The sequence below is a fragment of the Schistocerca nitens genome, chromosome 11 (assembly GCF_023898315.1).
Source record: "Schistocerca nitens isolate TAMUIC-IGC-003100 chromosome 11, iqSchNite1.1, whole genome shotgun sequence".
NCBI lineage: Eukaryota > Metazoa > Arthropoda > Insecta > Orthoptera > Acrididae > Schistocerca > Schistocerca nitens.
Genome location: NC_064624.1, coordinates 132,296,495 through 132,309,300, shown reverse-complemented (window position 1 = coordinate 132,309,300; position 12,806 = coordinate 132,296,495). Strand labels below are relative to the sequence as shown.

Here is a 12,806-nt window from a genome sequence, read left to right as displayed (position 1 = left end):
ATAACCTCCATGCTACTAGAGAGAACTGTAGAGGGTAAAAACTGTAGAGAAAGGCAGATTGGAAATACATCCAGCAAATAGTTGAGGGTATAGGCTGCAACTGCTACTCTGAGATGAAAATGTTAAGACAGGAAAGGAATTCATGGTGGGCTACATCTAATCAGTCAGAAAACAGATGCCTTAAAAAACTGTGGAGGGGTGTCCAGTCAAATTTCAAGTCAACACTGGAGTGAATGTCAGCCTCATAATTTAGATATGGGCAAACTCTTGAGTTGCCCGGAGTCACAACAGCTAGTACATCAGGTTGTGTCATAGCAAACAGTGGATACCTTTCCAGGGGCAATTCTCCATTTCCGTGCATCATAAGCACATAGAATAGCAATCTAAATTGTTGGTGGTCAATTCACCATTGGCATAAAATATTTTTGGACTAACACCTTTTCTGTTTTTGCCTTCCAGATTGGTGAGGAAGTCCATTTACTGTCTCAAACTGTTCCTTTTAATGATTTGGACACCTTGCTGTGGTCATTTGAGAATACTTTGGGCCGGGCAGAAAATTTTGAGGCACATGTTCATCTTAAGATGTCGGCAGTAAATTTTGTCACCACCGCACCATGCCCTTCACCATGTGTGGCAAGATTGGGTTCAAGTTGCACCATTGGCAGGATCAAGGCCTCATTTCTTCTATTCCATCAAGTCAATGGGCCACCCCTTTGGTGGCGATTCAAAATCCTGACAGCTCTGTGTGTCTTTGCAAAAATTTTGAACAGACAGTCAACACTCAATGCGTCACAGATTCGTATCAAATTTCACGGACATGGAGTTGTTGGCAAAGTTGCTGAGAGGCCAATATTTTTCACATATCAACTCGTGTGAAGCCTCCTGCCGTTGCCATTTAATGCGGTCTTTCAGACTTCCTCAGTCCACAACATCTGTTTTGGGCTTTATCAGTTTAATTGCTTGCATTTCAGAATCTCATCTGTGTCAGGAATTTATCAATGGTATTTGGAGCAGTTGATTTAGTGTCAGTTATCTTGGTACATCTGGGTAATGGGCGCTATCAGAGTGGAACACTTCCGAAATCTTCAATCAGTTTTCCAAAGTCTCCTGGCGAACGGACTTAATTGCAAACTGGAAAAGAGCAGTTTTTTCTCCCCAAAGCTGCATTTTTTGGGAGTTGTGCTTAGCAGAGGTGGTCTCCTGCTGCCAGATGACCACGTTAAAGCCACTGTCAACCTACCAGCACCCAAGAACCTGAAGGAGCCCCAGTCATTATCTGAATATGATTTCGTATTTCGCTCAGTTCATTCCCCAGGCCATGCCCTTCTGCCATCCTCTTAAACGGATTCATCACCTGCAGTGGGGTACCCTCTTGTTGTCACCTCCCCGCCAGTCTAGGGGCCTAGTGAGACTCACACTGATCTGAAGCCCAAGGATTTTGATCCTGCTCCTCCTCCATCTCCTTACCCATTGACCAAAAGACATGGCCTCACCTCCACTGCTGTCAGTGGATATCCCTGATGCCTCAGCCTTTGTGTCCTTCCAGCAGAGTCAGTGGCATTGGCATTGCCTACTTTGGTGATCCACCCATCTGCTGCTGGGTTCTGAAATGGCATCTGCCGTTCTACATTGGTTGTTTGCAGCCCAATCCTGGCCATTTTCAACAATACACGGCCTATTCACCGAGTGAGGTAGTTAGTATCCCCACCAGCGGACATCACAATGGAGGCAGATGAGCTGGCATGGGTAGTGTTGTGTACATAGTTCCGTGTAGTCAGCACGTACACAACTTTCCCACTACAGCATGCCCCGCTAAGCACAACAGCGCAGGCGCAGCGCTCGTCCGTCTCCGCACTACGAGATGGCGCTGCCTCAGAGACGGACCAAATTCTGCTTCCGCCAATCCGCGTATTAATATGTAACGCAGCCAATGAGATTGCTGCTAACGTAGAACCTTTTCTCCTCGCGGATCACACTCGCGCAGTGATACCTGAACGTGCAAGGTATTATAACGAGTGTACAGACCTCCGATTAGTCAGTCTGCATTAGTCTGTACCAGTCTGCATTAGTCTGTACCAGTCTATAGTCAAGTTTCAGTCTGCACCTAAGAAGATTATCATATTCCTGTACATAGCCATGAAGATAAATGTATAGACACTTTGTCAAGTATCAGAGATATGTGAGAATAAGATTAACATACCAAGACCAAAGGAACTTCAGATTGTCAATTGTAAATAGCATCCAGAATCAAGTTACGTAAGGTTTATGCTTGTTACTATTTTAATAAATGTGTGTGAAAATTAACCAAGTTCTGTTTAAAGTTGGTCACCGTCAATCTGCTACTCTAAGCGTGCAAGTGGCATTTCTATCGTCTGACCTAACAGCAGAAGATAAACACGCCACGATAAGACCACGAGACATATTGCTGACACTCACCTACTTCGTTAGAGTGACAAGACAAATAATCTGATGGTGTGTGTACCGAAGGTCTTACAGTACGCACACCACAGGTAGCACTGCGGAATAGTGTGGAAACCTGCCGTACAAGCAATGCCTTGTATGGGCAGATGTGGTGACAGAGGTGTTCACCTGAGGGAAGCAGTAAGCAAGGTGGGCCAGTGCTTACACTGAGTTCAACTACTGTGCTACCGTGAACCTTGCATTGTGCATCGTGCTGATGCTATTACCAAGTGCTCAGTTGACAGCCACCCACACTAGTTTCTTGCAGAGTTATCTCCATGCATGTCTCTATGAGGTTTTGGAGTTTCCGTTTCCCATAGATTGAATTGCACAAGTTTTAATTTCCTCTCACAGGTTTCTGTTCGCCAGTTATTATCAAGCAACTGTCAGCCCGTGAAGTACCTCAGCCTACAGTGTAGTGTAGTGGTGTTGTCACACCAGTGCTGATACGAAAGTTTCAAGTAAGGATCACTGTGACATTCAGTAATGAATGTGGTATTCAGACAGTTTCTTAGTCTGAGAAAGACTGATAACATATTGCTCCATTCAATTTTTCACATTATTCTTTACATATACAAGAGAATTTATTTTTCCTTAGTTCTGTGAAGTTCTTTAACAAATGTTACACAAGAAATAAAGAAGTGGGATGGGTACAAAATTCCAGTTATATATTGTTTATATACCAAGTGTAGGACTCAAGAATGTCATCTGTTATTTATACTCCCTGGGGACAGATTTTGGTAAAAATGATTACATAATGATAATTGAGGGAGAGGAGTGGGGACAGTTTGGACCACTGCATCAATTACTCAAATGTAGGTGACACAGGGCACATCTCTAAGGATGCTCCTCACATTAATGTGAAGATTGTCAGTTTTTAGTAATACAATGAATCCTGAATGAGGAATTTTGTTGAATGTATAAGACTTTTTCAGGCTTTTCACAGCATTGGAATGAATGAATGAATTTTCCGAAGCCATCAGTGTAACCAGAGCATTGTCTATCCAATATTCACGAGTTCCCATATTCTCTCATAGGTGTTGAATAACTGTAGACACACTAGTAGTAGTTAGTGGGGATAACAAAAAACAAACAGCAGCTTCAACAGAAGAAATAGTAGTGTCCAAATTCATTTAACTTGAATTAAAAACAATCTTGGTTGTGACTTATTCTTTTATTAACAACGTGTTTCATCTTCAAAGGACATCTTCAGATTAACTATAGGGATGACAAATAAGAAAATATTATGGTATGGTTCTAGCTTGCAAAATTCTGAATGTGCATCAGGATTTGCTCCGACCTTAAAATTTTCTTTTTATAACATATTAAAAACAATAAAATGGCTCTTTGCTAGACTTAAGTATGCGTCAAATCAGAAGGACCTGCAGAGACTTTTTCCAACATCTTAAAAACAATGAAACAGCTCTCTGCTAAACTGTAGCACATGCTGAATCACATGAACCTGCAGAGACCTAGTCAGAAACAACATAATGTCATGTAACTGTGGGACAGAACACTAAATAAATGATAAAAAGAATGAAGACATACCTTAAGGAAATTGTACCAGCAGGCCAGAATGGTGCAATTGTAGAACTACACTCACACAGAAACATAATAGACAGTGCTGCTGCTGTAACTTCATGGCAGGAACGTCAAGCATCAAGTGGGCACATAGGCGAGCAATGGAATGAGGCATGAATACAATGTCTGCAAAGGAAGTACATAGGCATGCAATTAAGCAGTTACAATTAATCAGAACACAGTCAAAAATAAAACAACCAAGAAATTTCACTAAGTAGATAAAATAGTAACATCTGCTGTAACTACTAAATAAAACTGTAAGGTAATAATCAAAGATGGGCATCATCCCAGTAACTGGGGATAAAAGAAATTCTTGAAACAGCAAGTCCCAACTCGACTTTAAAAGTACAATGTCTAGGAATGAAACATTTGGGTGGTGGTGGTGGTGGTGGTGGTGGTGGTGGTGGTGGTGGTGGTGGGTGGGTGGGGGGGGGGGGGAGGAGGAGTGGGGCGGGGATTAACATAACCAAAACAAAACCCATTAGAAGATAATAACCAAAATTTATGTAAAAATTTTAAACACTGACATCATTGAATTATAATAGTTGTGGTTCCTACTAGTGAGCTGATCATTCAGCAATTGTCTGCCAACCATACATGTCTGCTTAAGTATTTCCAGCTCTCCCAATAAGTCAAGCTTTTCACCTTTTCAAGCACAAAGCTGAATGGCATTCCCGTTCGAGCTGTAAGAGATGATGGTCATGTTTGCATTAGGTGTGCTTGCTTGTGTTACTATACGTATGTGTGTGTGTGTGGTGTGTGTGTGTGTGTGTGTGTGTGTGTGTGTGTGCGCGCGCGTGCGCGCATTTTTCCTTTTCTGAAGAAGGCTTTGGCTGAAAACAACTGTGCAAGTTCCCTTTAGTTGTTCCTGACTGGACCTGACAGTATTGTCTTTACAGTGAGTAGCAGCCTACCTTTTCCTTACATTATCAAGAGAAAGTTTGTGAAAGAACTTTCGCATTTGATACATCAGAACTTCAAAAAAAATATATGGTAGAAATTCTTATCAATTATTTAACAAGAAATTCACAACATTCCAGTCAAAGAGTTTATGATTTAAGAATAAAGAATGTCACCTTCATACACATCAGAGACAACTGCAAAAGTGTAGCACATATTTTGAAGACAGCTAAATTGTGAGGAACCAACAAGTTGGTTGTTCGATATGTTGATTTTTTTTTTTTTTTGGGGGGGGGGGGGGGTGAGAGGGGGGTAAGGAACCAAATAAGTCCGTTGATCCAAGAGTGGTGCATCCAGAAGTAGAGACGTCCACAAAGAACATTTTCTGATCTTGTCAGGAGATTCATAACAGTAAAAGCCAGAAGACAAAAACCATAATGGACATATTTTGAATTGTCAATAATAAAAGTAAGATGAAGGAGATAGGGAAGTTGAAACTCTCCAAACCAATATGACACTGATTGTTGTTAACCAAAACAACAGCCTAACTTTAATTTTGATGTGACTGCAACCTAACAGATAAGTGCTAATCAGATTTCACTGCTTTGGAAGTCATTTCTAATCATAGTGCAGCTGCTCAACAATGTTCACACAACGATAATAGGTTTTACTAATGCCAAATGTTTTGCACTGTTGGACTTATATATTCTCTTTAGACACATTTCTAATTATGGTTAATCTCATCACAGGTCCATGTTTTTTTATATTAAACCACATGCTATAACAATGGTTAACACACACAATCCTCACTGAAATCCAATCAGTGACCAGTGCGATTGACACAAGCATGAATATTCAGCACACTGTAAGCATTTAAAACACTTGTCAAAAATATAATTTTGTCACAAATCAGTAATGTTTCTGTTGAGGGTCAATCCGTGGCACTGTGGACTCACTCAGCTGCTACAACACAACATGTAGCTGACAGCTCTGCCCAGACTCAAGAGATTCCCAGCCTCAATTGACACTTCATTCCCTTACTGCTAGTGGCACTTGACAATCGATTTTGCCTACCATCGACCTGTGTGAGGCAAAAATGTGTTACTCATTGGTGAATCTCTTTTATCAAGAACATCCACTACTGAAGAAAGTACGACACCCAGAATAGAAAACTAATTGCGGCAGAATGGAGGCAAACCAAATATAAAAGTCATCAAAACAGAGTAAAAGGGGCATGAAGGCATAGCCTGGTCAAGAACATAGGACTGGGAACCACCCATACCTAGCATACAGAGCGAGACACCACATCTCAAAAAACACCATTCCCCAGGTCTAACAGTAGATTAAAACCTTATAACTGAGAATAAAAACCACTTTCGCAGAGAAAACAGAGAACTGGTTCAACAATCTGTGAATTGTTCGGCAAGATCACAGTATTAGAGGCAATGAGTTTGGACGTCCATAGTTTGCACGGAGGGCCAAAAGAAGGGGGCATTCCACCAAGATACGAGTGACTGACTGTAATGCTACAGAACAACTATGTTAGGATGGCTTGTTACACAAAAGAAAATTGCAGGTTAACCTGGTATAACTGATGCAGAGATGACACAGGAGTGCGGATTCCTTCTGGCAGAAGCAGAAAGAAGAGCACCATTCTTCAGTAGCCTCCTTGACTGTGCAGTGTTTATCAGATGGGAGCGTAGCCCACCAGATGTCATGCCATTTCTGAGTGAGCAAAGATCTCACATGCACCTGCAAATCCGTACCTGGTGTCAGCAAAGCGAATGGGGAGCAAGTAAGTATTCCTCTAGCCAAACAGTCAGCTTGTTCATTCCCCAGGATAGCTACATGACTTGACACACAGAGAAAGGCAACTGAGCAGGCTGCACGACAGAGGTCGGCAAGGTCACAAATAGCAGAAACAAAAGGGTGGCAAGAATAACTTTGGTCAATAGTCTAGAGACTGATCATTGAGTCAGTACAATTAAACATAGTCAACGGATGCCCACTGAATAAAATGGAGGGCTCTGCTCACGGCTGTCAGCTATGCTGCAAGCACACTACTTGGTGCCACCAGCAAATGGCATTCCATACCAGCAGCCTGTGGTGTATGGGTAGCGTCTTTGGCTAGTGTCCAAAAATTCCTCTGTCCTGGCTTTGATACCCGCCACTGCTTAAATTCTGATTAATAATCAGTATTTGGCAGCCGAAGACTTCCGGCATAATAAGTCACCCTCTTTCTGCCAACGGTCTTATCGAAGAGAGCGGAGGAGCAGACAGAGGTTCAGAGCACTCTCTTGTCCTTGAGGTGGGAAACTGCCCCTAAAGGCGGAAGAATCAGCACTGATCAACAGCATGAGGATGCAGAAGGTAACGGAAACCAATGCGTTAAAGACGCATAATGTGTATCCACAGGATATGTGGCCTGTAACTGAAGAAGTGTCATGATCTCTCCAGTGGAAAAAGATTCCGGAATAGTCCCCCATTCGGATCTCAGGGAGGGAAGTGCCAAGGGGGAGGTGACCATGAGAAAAAGACTGGATAACCAATGAAAGGATAATGTTCTGTGAATCGGGCCGTGGAATGTCAGAAGCTTGAATGTCGTAGGGAAGCCAGAAAATCTGAAAAGGGAAATGCAAAGGCTCAATCTAGATATACTAGGGGTCAGTGAAATTAAATGGAAAGAAGACAAGAATTTGTGGTCAGATGAGTATAGGGTAATACCAACAGCAGCAGAAAATGGTGTAACAAGCATAGTATTAACTATGAACAGGAAGGTAGGGCCGAGAGTGTGTTACAGTGAACACTTCAGTGATAGGGTTTTTCTTAGCGGAATCAACAGCAAACCAACACCGACAACAATAGTTTAGGCACACATGCTGACATCACAAGCTGAAGATGAAGAGACAGAGAAGTATAAAAGGATATTGAGATGCTAATACAGTACGTAAAGGGAGATGAAAATCTACCAGTCATGGGGACTGGAATGGCATGGTAGGGGAAGGAGTAGAAGAAAAGGTAACAGGAGCATATGGGCTTGGGACAAGGAATGAGGGAGGAGAAAAATTAATTGTGATCTGTTCAAGAATCACAAGAGGAGGCGGTATACTTGGAAAAGACCAGGTGATACTGGAAGATTTCAGTTATATTACATCATGGTCAGACAGAGATTCCAAAATTGGATACTGGACAGTAAGGTATATCCAGGAGCAGATACGGTCTCAGATAACGATGTAATAGTGATGAAAAGTAGGCTGGAGTTCAAGAGGTTAGTCAGGAAGAACCAATACACAAAGAAGTGGGATTCAGAAAAGGGCAATCACAGAAGCTGGAAAGAAAAACATAGGTACCAAAAAGGTAACTGCAAAGAATCCATGGGTAACAGAAAAATACTTCAGATGGTCAATGAAAGAAGGAAGTGCAAAAACGTTCAGGGAAATTCAGGAATACAGAAATTCAAGTCACTGAGGAAGGAAAGAAATACGAAGTGCAGGGAAGCTAAGATGAAATGGCTGCATCAAACATATGAAGAAATCAAAAAAGAAATAATTGTCGGAACGACTGACTCGGCATACAGGAAAGTCAAAACAATCTTCGGTGACGCAAAAAACACAGGTGAAAACATTAAGAGTGCGATGGGAATTTCACTGTTAAATACAGAGGAGAGAGTAGATGGGTGGAAAGAGTATATTGAAGGCCTCTATGAGGTGAAGATTTATCAGATGTGATAGAAGAAGAAACAGGAGTCGATTTAGAAGAGAGAGGGGATCCAGTATTAGAATCGGAATTTATGGGAGCTTTGGTAGACTTAAGATCAAATAACATTCCATCAGAACTTCTAAAATCATTGGAAGAATTTGCAACAAAATGACTATTCATGTTGGTGACATATCACCTTACTTTCGGAAAAATATAATCCCCACAATTTCCAAGACTGCAAGAGCTGACAAGTACAAGAATTATCACACAATCAGCTTAACAGCTCCCGCATCCAAGTTGATAACAAGAATAATATACAGAAGAATGGAAAAGAAAATTGAGGACGTGCTAGATGACAGTCAGTTTGGCTTTAGATAAGGTAAAGGTACCAGGGAGGCAATTCTGACATTGGGGTTGAAATTGGAAGGAAGACTAAAGGAAAATTAAGACACGTTCATAGGATTTGTCAACCTGGAAAAAGCATCAGACACTTTAAAACGGTGCAAGTTGTTCAAAATTCTGAGAAAAATAGGTTGGGGTTGTTTGGGGAAGGAGACCAGACAGTGAGCTCATCGGTCTCATTGTATGAGGGAAGGAAGTCAGCCATGCCCTTTCAAAGGAACCATCCTGGCATTTGCCTGGAGTGATTTAGGGAAATCACGGAAAACCTAAATCAGGATGGCTGGACTCGGGATTGAACCATCGTCCTTCTGAATACGAGAGAAAAATAGGGTTGGGTTGCGTTGGGTTGTTTGGGGGAAGAGACCAAACAGCGAGGTCATCGGTCTCGTCGGATTAGGGAAGGATGGGGAAGGAAGTTGGCCATGCCCTTTCAAAGGAACCATCCTGGCATTTGCCTGGAGTGATTTAGGGAAATCACGGAAAACCTAAATCAGGATGGCTGGACTCGGGATTGAACCATCGTCCTTCTGAATACGAGAGAAAAATAGGGTTGGGTTGCGTTGGGTTGTTTGGGGGAAGAGACCAAACAGCGAGGTCATCGGTCTCGTCGGATTAGGGAAGGATGGGGAAGGAAGTTGGCCATGCCCTTTCAAAGGAACCATCCTGGCATTTGCCTGGAGTGATTTAGGGAAATCACGGAAAACCTAAATCAGGATGGCTGGACGGGGGACTGAACCATCGTCCTTCCGAATGCAAGAGAAAAATAGGGTTGGGTTGCGTTGGGTTGTTTGGGGGAAGAGACCAAACAGCGAGGTCATCGGTCTCGTCGGATTAGGGAAGGATGGGGAAGGAAGTCAGCCGTGCCCTTTCAAAGGAACCATCCTGGCATTTGCCTGGAGTGATTTAGGGAAATCACGGAAAACCTAAATCAGGATGGCTGGACGGGGAACTGAACCATCGTCCTTCCGAATGCGAGAGAAAAATAAGGTTGGGTTGGGTTGTTTGGGGGAAGAGACCAAACAGCGAGGTCATCGGTCTTGTCAGATTAGGGAAGGATGGGGAAGGAAGTCGGCCGTGCCCTTTCAAAGGAACCATCCCGGCATTTGCCTGGAGCGATTTAGAGAAATCACAGAAAACCTAAATCAGGATGGCTGGACTCGGGATTGAACCGTTGTTCTCCCAAATGCGAGAAAAATAGGGGTAAGCTATAGGGAGAGATGGATAATATACAATATGTACAAGAGCCAAGAAGGAATAATAAATAAGAGTGGATGACCTTGGATTTAAACAGGGTGTAACATAGGATTGTAGTCTTTTCCCCCTACTGTTCAATCTGTACATCGAAGAAGCAATAAAGGCAATAAAAGAAAGCTTCAGGAGGGGAATTAAAATTCAAGGTGAAAGGATATCAATGATATGATTCACTGATGACATTGCTATCCTAGTGAAAGTGAAGAAGAATTACATGATATGTTCAATGGAATGAACAATCTAATGAGAACAGAATATGGATTGAGAGTAAATTGAAGAAAGACGAAAGTAATGAGAAGTAGCAGAAATGAGAGCAGTGAGAAACTTAGCATCAGGATTGATGGTCATGAAGTACATGAAGTTAAGGAATTCTGCCGCCTGGGCAGCAAAATAACCAATGATGGACAGAGCAAGGATGACATCAAAAGCATACTAGCCCTCGAAAAAAGGGCATTTTTGGTCACGGGAAGTATACTAGTATCAAACATGGGCCTTAATTTGAGGAAGAAATTTCTGATAATGTACATCTGGATAACAGCATTGTATGGTAGTGAGACATGGACTGTTGGGAAACCAGAACAGAAAAGAATCGAAGCATTTGAGATGTGGTGCTGCACGTGAATGTTGAAAATTAGGTGGACTGACACAGTAAGGAATAAGGAGGTTTTGCACAGAATCGGAGAGGAAAGCAATATGTGGATAACACTGACAAGGAGATGGGGCAGTATGGTAGGACATCCGTTACGACATCATGACTTCCGTGGTAGCAGAGGGAGGTGTAGAGGGCAAAAATTGTAGAGGAAGACAGAGATTGGAATACATACAGCAAATAATTGAGGATGTAGGTTGCAAGTGCTACTCTGAGATGAAGAGGTTGACACAAGACAGGAATTCATGGTGGACCGTATCAAACCAGTCGGAATACTGATGCTCCCCCCCACCCCCACCCCAAAAAAATAAATAAATAAACAGCAGCAGAAGATGTAGAAGTGTACCTGTCTGATCTGATTCATAGTTTTAGAGCCATATGTGTAAAAAATGGTAGCATTTTGAACTTTTGAAGAAATTGACATAATAGATGCCATGAGGTCATGGGAGTAACCGAGAGCAGTAGAAGAGATCAATCATACACCATGGTCTAGGCACCATCCAAGGGTGAGTGCATGAGAAAACACAAGGAGCGTAGTCCTGGGAGGGGAGATGGAGATCTTGGGAGAGGAAAGGAACACACATTCCAATTGGCAATCCCACCCAAGGGCAGGAATTAGAATGAAAACACCCCTTGTACATAAAGAGGTGGGATATGTGGGATGGTCAAGGAATTGTCAAATGGTGATTGCACAGGAGACCAAGAGCTGGTACAATCAAATCTGAAGAGGGAAGGTCCCACTTCGGTAAGGAGACTGCATAAGGGACTAGTCCGAAAGGGACCAGTGCCAGATGCATGCCATGACGGTGGACTGGGTGCAACGTTTTCAAAGCTGAACGAGCCACTGAGCCATAAACCTGGCAACAATGTCCATTTGGGATGAAACCAGCACCTGGTAAATATGGAAAAGATGGGTAAGAAAATCACGATCTGCACCCCAAGATGTGTGAGCAAGAAAGCGGAGAGTGTTAAGCTTCCACCTGCAGCTAGTCCTCAGGGCAGGCAAGTCAGATTTTTATCAAAAAGAAGACCCAAGAAATTGGACTGTGCTACAACACTCAGGTGCTGGGTAACTAAGTAGAGTTCCCAGTCAGAATGGATCACGGTACATCAGAAATGTATGACCCATGATTTTGTAGGAGAGTTGGAAACCATGGGAAACAGCCCATGTAGAGGCCTGCCAGACGGTACCTTAGAGCTGGCACTCAGCACAGGCTATTGTGTGGGAGATGTACTAAATGCAAAAATCAACAACATACAACGCAGGGTGACTAGCGGCCCAACAAAGGTTGCTAGTCCCATTGTTGGCAGTGAGGATGGGAGTGACAATCAACACAGAGCCATGGGATGCCATTCTCTTGGCTCTGTGAGAAGCTGAGTGAAGTGGCAGCTCTAACTTGGAACAACCGGCGGGATGAAAACTAACATATAAAAATCAGTAGGGGGTCTCGAAAGACCCAGTCGTGGAGGGTGAGTAAAACGTGGTAACCCTAAGTGGTGTCATATGCCTTATGTAGGTCAAAAAAGACTGCAACAAGGTGTTGGCATTTATAAATGCCTGTCAGATTGCTTTTTTCAACATAAGCAGATGGTCAGTTGTAGCTCATCCCTCCAGAAAATCACACTGATAGGGGGACAAAAGGTCCTGAATTCGAGAAACCATCATAAACTGCAGGCAATCGTCCTTTCAAGCAGCTTACAGAGCACATCAGTCATGCTAACCAGCCTGCAACTGTCAAGAGACATTAGGTTCTTGCTCGAGTTGAGGATCGGGCAATTACACTATCTCGTCATCGTGAGGGGAAGGCACCTCGGAGCCAAATCAGGCCTCTGTGGAACTTTCAGGTGCTGGAACACCTAACTG

General features: G+C 42.8%; 1 protein-coding gene across 2 annotated transcripts in view; it reads right to left on the bottom strand.

Moving 5' to 3' along the window:
* LOC126212817 (zinc finger protein 239-like) overlaps positions 1–12,806 on the bottom strand; it is a 91,561-nt gene that overhangs the window by 39,819 nt on the left and 38,936 nt on the right. For both annotated transcript variants that reach the window (XM_049940227.1, XM_049940228.1), the window contains one exon: positions 4,009–4,167. The gene's annotated coding sequence lies outside the window, so the exon portion shown is untranslated. The remainder of the gene's footprint in view (positions 1–4,008; positions 4,168–12,806) is intronic.